General features: G+C 37.0%; 1 long non-coding RNA gene across 1 annotated transcript in view; it reads right to left on the bottom strand.

The window, feature by feature from the left end:
* LOC149846723 (uncharacterized) overlaps positions 1 to 1,638 on the bottom strand; it is a 1,688-nt gene extending 50 nt beyond the window's left edge. The window contains exons 1-2 of the long non-coding RNA XR_016430549.1: positions 1,508 to 1,638; positions 1 to 143 (exon numbers count right to left, since the gene is read on the bottom strand). The exon at positions 1 to 143 is cut by the window's left edge and continues 50 nt beyond it. This is a non-coding gene — a long non-coding RNA (uncharacterized LOC149846723). The remainder of the gene's footprint in view (positions 144 to 1,507) is intronic.
* Between the last annotated feature and the right edge of the window lie 6,648 nt (positions 1,639 to 8,286).

Genomic DNA, 8,286 nt, shown 5'->3' with positions numbered 1-8,286 from the left:
ATTCAACAATTACAATTAGGAAACATAAAAAAATAGAACTTCTTCAACACAGTTCTCTAATCATCGCCAAGATTTTGTGCGTCTTCTTGTTCATTGTCTTTATCTGTCCCTTCAGCTCCGCTACGCTGATTATCGCTATCAGCCTACACAAGAAAACAACAGTCAGTATTGATAAACAAAATATAATGAAATAAATTACACATTATATGTGATTCTATCATGTGCTCATGTGTGTTCTAAGGCAATAAAAAAACTCTATATGCCATTCTATCATGCTCATATGTGCTCTAAGGCAGACAAAAAGTTATATATGTGATTCTATCATACTCATATGTGTGCTAAGGTAGTCAAAAAATTGAATATGTGATTATAGCATGTTCATATGTGTTCTAAGGCAGCTAGAAAAACTTTATATGTGATTTTACCAAGCTCAGATGTGCTTTAAGGCAAGCAAAAAACTATATATGTGATTCGATCATGCTCGTATGTGTGCTAAGGCAGTCAAAAAATTGAATATGTGATTATAGCATGCTCATATGTGCTCTAAGGCAGGCAAAGGAAAAAAAATTATATGTGATTCTATCATAAATGATATATGTTCGAAGGCAGTAAAAAAACTCTATATGTGATTTTTGCATGCTCATATGTGTTTTAAGGTAGTCAAAAAACTGAATATGTGATTATAGCATGCTCATATGTGTTCTTAGGCAGTCAAAAAACTGAATATGTGATTATAGCATGCTCATATGTGCTCTAAGGTAGGCAAAAAAACTTTATATGTGATTATAGCATGCTCATATGTGCTCTAAGGCAATAAAAAAACTCTATATGTTATTATAGCATGCTCATATGTGCTCTAAGGCAATAAAAAAACTCTATATGTGATTCTATCATGCTCATATGTGTGCTAAGGTAGTCAAAAAACTGAATATGTGATTATAGCATGCTCATATGTATGCTAAGGCAGTCAAAAAAACTTTATATGTGATTCTATCATGCTCATATGTGTTCTTAGGCAGGCAAAAAAACTTTATATGTGATTATAGCATGCTCATATGTGCTCTAAGGCAATAAAAAAACTCTATATGTTATTATAGCATGCTCATATGTGCTCTAAGGCAATCAAAAAACTGAATATGTGATTATAACATGCTCATATGTGTTCTTAGGCAGTCAAAAAACTGAATATGTGATTATAGCATACTCATATGTGTTCTAATGCAGTCAAAAAAACTTTATATGTGATTCTATCATGCTCATATGTGATCTTAGGCAGGCAAAAAAACGTTATATGTGATTATAGCATGCTCATATGTGCTCTAAGGCAATAAAAAAACTCTATATGTTATTATAGCATGCTCATATGTGCTCTAAGGCAATCAAAAAACTGAATATGTGATTATAACATGCTCATATGTGTTCTTAGGCAGGCAAAAAGTTATATATGTGATTCGATTATGCTCATATGTGTTCTAAGGCAGACAAAAAACTGAATATGTGATTATACCTGAGAGGGACCTGGAATCGAAGATCCCCTTTCCAGAACAGCAGCCTTGATCTCATTTCGGAGAAAGGGGGCGACAGTGTCATGGAAGTAGTTATTCAGTGATTCGGTAACGATCTGACGTACATCATCACCGGAAAGAATAGTCTGTTGCTTGGAGCTTATGTCGGCGCAAGAAGTCGGTGAGCTGTAACTGGAAGAAGCAATAACTGGTAAAGTGTTCATATTACTCCCAAACCCGAACACGCGACCTTTTTTGGGTTCACCTGCTGCAGTCACTCATGCTGTAGGATCAAATGATGGATGCTGAGTAGCGTCATCGCCATATCGCTCTACCATCTGTTGCTCATATGCCTCCTACAAAATAATGTTTAAAGTATTCATTAATAATTAATGATAACATTATGATAACTTGCATATATATTGCAATGATTATTAATAGAATAAATACATACCGTTGTCGTTCTCGCCTTCTCTGATACGAAGACTCCCGTGGTCTTCCGTTTATGTGTTTCAACAAACACATCCTTATATGGTACACTGCCTCCTTTTTCTGCTTCCTGCGAAGTTAAATGACAAAAGATTTAGTACACAAGTTTGCAACAATACTTATAAAATTAATATTATATATTGATGAGTTACCATTTTCTTTAGGTGGCTCCCAAATGTCTTTGATCCACCTGTGTGTAGATGGGCTTCGGGCATCTTCGATCGATTTTGTGCAGCCTTCGCAGAGCGATTTCTAAATGCATCTCCCGCCCACTTATCACACATTTCATCCCAGTAATCTCTCCTGATAGTAACAGGGTCATGACCCTTCCACAGTAATGGATCATCTACTACGCCAGATGCTTTTTTTGCTGCAGTCTTCATAGTGTGCAACATGTTTGCAAATCGATTGGCAGCCACCTTCTGCCATACCTTCCTTGCATCATTTTCTTCCACCGTAGTTGCGAAGCGATTCGAAGCCTACAAATATTTTCAGAAAGTTAGTAGACATTACTTAAATAAATTAAATATGAAACACATTAACTATGAGGAACAACTGTATACCATGAATGAGGACCACAATCTGTCTAACACCTCCTTTGGGTACTCTTTCCATTGAGCAACCGGTCCTGGTAGGTGTTGAAGAAGTGAATTCCTAATCTCCCATACTACTTCTTGTGGATCAAACCTCGTGCTGCACATGAATTGTTACACAGTAAATATCAATATAAAATATTTATAAGATATGAATAATTGAAAACAAAATACTTACGGTCGATTATCGATATACACTATTCGAATAAGTCTTCTTGTGCCAGCCTGAGAAGACCCTGTTTTCTGTGTTTGCTATTGACTTGTGTGATCAACTGGTGTAGGTGGGTCGTGTACAGGCGCAATATCATCTGTAAAAAAATACATTAGAAATTCTCAGAATGCGCATTTGAACTAATCAAGCATCCAATAAGTTATATGATATACCTATCATAGGAGCCCGTGAAGATGAAGGCTGAGCCTGACTACTACTGGATGAGCGACCACTATAACCTCCACGAACCATATTCTAACAAATAACATATGTCATACAATACATTCAAATAATTCACATCAAGTATTGCAATGCATTCAAGTCATTCACATCAAACATTGCAATGCATTCAAATCATTCGCATCAAGTATTACAATGCATTCAAGTCATTCACATCAAGCATTGTAATGCATTCAAATCATTCGCATCAAGTATTACAATGCATTCAAATAATTCAAATCATTCACATCAAGTATTGCAATAATTCAAATCATTCGTTGCATAAATTATAATACATTCAAATAATTTAAATCATTCACATCAAGTATTGCAATGCACTCGAATCATTCGTATCAAGTATTACAATACATTCAAATCATTCGTATCAAGTATTACAATACATTCAAATCATTCACATCAAGTATTACAATGCATTCAAATAATTCGTATTAAGTATCACAATACATTCAAATAAAATTTTTAATCATTCACATCAAGTGTTGTACTACAATTCATGCATTCACATCAAGTATTACAATACATTCAAATAATTCAAATCATTCACATCAAGTATTGCAATACATTCGAATCATTCGTATCAAGTATTATAATACATTCAAATAAAATTTTTAATCATTCACACCAAGTATTGCAATACAACTCACATCAAGTACTGCAATGCATTTAAATAGAGGTTTGTAGTATAAGATTTTGCTCACTAGCTTGAGAATTCTTCCTCGTCACTAGTTTGACTTTCTTTTTCTTCTTCTTCTTCATTGTTTGCCCATCCACTTGGTACATCATTTGGATCACATTCCTCTATGAATGTTTCATCGGCCAATGGAGATATGACATGCATATCATGCGCAACATCGTGATCATAAGCGAAGTCATAAACATCATCTGATTGACAGTAATCGTTGTCTTCAGCTAACCCATCTTCCTGTAACTGATCATACTCGGGGTATAGTTTGGACTTCACCTTGCAAACTGCCCACCATTCATTTCTATCTGACTTTTTTATACTCGGATATGAAGTATAATAAACTTGTTGAGCTTGCGAGGCTAATATGAATGGTTCATATGTTCCAAACCTGGATTTATGATTCACCTCCACAATGCCCGAAGCTTTGTCGAGTCTTGTTGCAGTTGGATCAAACCAATAACACTTGAATAAAGTTACCCTATTATTCATGCCTAAGTAAGTCAACTCCATTATTTCCTCTATAACACCGTAGTAATCATGTTCATTTTCACCGTAGCTGCTACCCTTGACACACACGCTACTATTTATCGTTGATTTGTTTATACCGTAATCTTTTGTATGGAATCGATAACCATTTACGATATAACCGTTGTAGTATTGCACAACTTTGGTCAGACCATTTTCTAAATCACATATTCCTTGATCTTTAACATCACCATGGCGAACCTACGCACAGACATAAACAATGATTGTGATCACGATCAATTAAGTAACTTAGTATTGTTTATAAGTACAAAATTTATGTTAGCTTCTTTACCAACTGTTTCAACCACTCCACAAACTTAGTTTCACGTTCTTTTTGTACTTCTACATCAGTGAGATGTGAAACTTCGCTTTGCAACTCCAGATCAAATCGTGTGCAAACCACAAATACTTATATTACTGAGCCATGTATCCACATATAGAACATAAAAGGATTTATAATTGAGTTGCATATACATATACTTACTCGATGTATGGGTCGATCGCTGAGCAATTAAAAAGAATATAGATGTGTGCTGCATCTTGGTCTTGATCTGTCAATAGCCTTGATCGACAACTACCAAATGCATGCCCAAGTGGTTGAAATATCGACAGCTTGTCAGCTACAGTTACTTGTTCTCCATCATCGTTACGGGGCGGGCATGTGTAACGTGTTGGAATATGAGGTTCGAAGTACATAGATGAGAAATTTGAAATCTCTTCTAAAGTGTACGCCTCACAAATAGAGTCTTCTACTCTTGCTTTATTACGAACCTTTTTTTTTAGGTCGAACATGCATCTGACAAGAATATACATTTCAAATTTTAAATATCTGTCATTAAAGAGACAAATATAAAAAAACATATACCTTTCAAATGGGTACATCCATCGATATTGCACAGGGCCACCAACCCTTAGTTCATATGGCAGATGTATGATCAAATGTTCCATAACATCGAAAAATGCTGGCGGAAATATCTTTTCTAGCAGACAAACAGTGGTGATGACAGAGTCCTCGAGATTCTTTACATCTGATACTACGACCTCCGATGCGCACAATGTTCTGAAAAATCCGCTCAACTCAGATAATACCCCCCATATAGGTTTGTCTAACATATCATGGAATGCTAGGGGTATCAATCGTTGCATAAAGATATTACAATCATGGCTCTTCAACCCATATAATTGTCCATCGTCAATCTTCACAGCCCGAGCAATGTTAGAGACATATCCATCTGGAAATCTCAGTTGTCTCAACCATTGACATACATGTTTTATTTGATCAGGTTCGAGCACGTACTTTGCCTTTGGTTTTAGTACTTTGCCATTATACTCTTTGAGTTCCAATTCTGGTCTTTTACATATTAATTTTAAATCCATACGGGCCTTCGGATTATCCTTCGTTTTTCCTTTAATATTCATTACTGTATTAAACACATTATCAAACACATTTTTCTCTACATGCATCACATCCAAATTATGTCGTATCAATAGGGTCGGCCAATACGGTAGTTCCCAAAAAATAGATTTCTTCGTCCAATTGTGATCCTTCCCAAATCCATGGAAGGGTGTAGGACTGCGGGCATCTGTTAATACATCTGGAAAGTATCACAATCTTCTTAGAATCTCTATGCCAGACAATCTTGAGGATGGACCTTCTGTTTCAGTTGTGCCTGCTTTAAACGCATTCTTTTGTCGTCGGAACGGATGATCGCTGGGTAAAAATCGACGATGGCACTCAAACCAGCAAGACTTCTTTCCATGCCTCAATCTAAAAGCTTTGGAATCCTCCATGCAGTACGGACAAGCCAACCTCCCATGTGTGCTCCAACCAGATAGCATACCATATGTAGGGAAGTCACTGATTGTCCATATAACAGCAGCCTTCATGTTGAAATTTTATTTTTTTGTGGGCATCATACGTGGTAACACCGTCATCCCACAGTACTATTAGTTCATCGATCAATGGCCTTAAATATATATCAAGATTTTGGCCAGGTGAGGTCGGACCAGGGATCAACAGAGACAAGAAAAGATTTGGACGTTTCATACACAAGCTTGGTGGAAGGTTGTATGGAGTTACAAATACTGGCCAGCATGAGTATGGAGTTGATCTACCCCCAAATGGATTAAATCCATCTGTACATAGACCGAGTCTAACATTTCGTACTTCCATTGCGAAGTTTTGATGAGTACGATCAAAGTGCTTCCAAGCTTCAGTGTCAACAGGATGCGTGATCTTGTTTTCATCGTGTCGAACTTTATTTGCATGCCATCTCATGTGTTTAGCTGTCCTTGAAGACATATACAATCGCTGCAATCTAGGAGTGATAGGAAAGTAGCGGAGCGACTTGTATAAAATTTCCTTTGATCTCGTGCTACCATTGCCTCTTGTCTTTGGCTTGAACCGAGGATGCCCACATGATGGGCATGATATGTTGTTTTCCTGATCCTTGAAATACAACATGCAGTGATTTGGACAAGCATCAATCTTTTTGTAACCCATACCTAGAGCGTTGACCATAACTTTCGCACGATAGAAATTTTGTGGCAATTTCTCATCTTTGGGCAACATACTCTTCACAATCATGCACAAACGGTCAAAACATGATTGACTCAAATTATACTCGGACTTCAAATTCATTAGTTGAAGAACTGCAGACAAGATAGTGTGACTCTCACAACCGTTCCAAAGTGGCTCATCACCATCTCTAAGTAAATCATAAAATCTACTAGCTGCATCGTTTGGTGATTCTTCATCTACGGCAGTTCTTACATCACTAGAACTCATAGCAGAACCCAGTTCTGTTCCTGCGGCATCAAATATCAAATCCGTATATGGATTATCGTGCACCACATTCACCCGTGCATCAAAATCGTTTCTAAATTCTTCTCCATGAAACGTCCAGTTCTGATAATCACTCACAAAACCCTTCCTGTATAGGTGATGTCTAACGCTATGAGGTTCTACAAATCGATTATTCTTACAAATCTTGCAGGGACACCTAATCTGACCTATAGGATCCACTGTACTGACACTTGCCGTTGCAAATTCAATAAAACTGTCAACACCATCCATATATTCATGCGATAACTCATTGTCCACTATCCTACGGTACATTCATTCACGGTTTGCAGTCATTCTGTCGTATGATGTTACGAATAGTATCCTAACGAATTAAAAAAAAACAATCAGAATGCTACGATGAAGAAAATATCAAATTTATCATGCAATATACTATGTCAAACAATAACAAGAATTTTGATGCATGCATTGATAACTTAATATTTTCATGTGCAAACTATTAATGACACGATACAATCATTTGAAGCATGCTTTTATTATAAAATTTCACATGGAAGTCAAAATCAAATTGAAAGTAACTACATGCAAGCATGGATACAATTACATCAAACATTGCAATACATCGTAATCATTCATATCAAACAAATGGCAAACATGTACCTGCAGCAAACACACTTCAATATCTCACTAACTACTACCATGCTTAGCATAGACTCCGTACTCCAAAAATAAGAACACTTCCATATTCATACATTAAAATCATGCTCAGCATGATCTCCAAACTCCAACAAAGCAACCCTAAATATCAACAACTAAGTGAGTGTATGAACAATAAAGTGTTACATCTAATAAATTAAATAACATGTGATACGCTTGCATCACTTCCTCACCACGAGTATTTACCCGATTTGCATTGTTTTTGTCACTTACTTACCACAGGTGGCTAAGCACGAGCTGGTTCCGTTGAAAAATCTGCACAAAAAAATGCAATTTTAAAAAAAAGTCACCACAAAAAAAAGAAAGTTGTTCCGGCAAGGGGTCGACTCCCCTGCTGTTCCGGTAGAGGGTCGACCCCCTTACGGAACATAGGGGGTTAACTGACCCCCAGCCTTTCCGCCAGTGAGTCGACCCTCTGCCGGGGTCGACCTGCCGGAAAGGCAGGGGGGTCGACCCCCTGCCGGAAACGCAAGGGGTTAACCCCCTGCCTGTTCCGACATGAGGTTAACCCCCTGCCG

Source organism: Nuphar pumila, chromosome 2, assembly GCF_984573655.1.
Source record: "Nuphar pumila chromosome 2, dmNupPumi1.hap1.1, whole genome shotgun sequence".
NCBI lineage: Eukaryota > Viridiplantae > Streptophyta > Magnoliopsida > Nymphaeales > Nymphaeaceae > Nuphar > Nuphar pumila.
The sequence above is the reverse complement of the archived record's forward strand: the minus strand, read 5'-3'. Positions and strand labels throughout refer to the sequence as shown.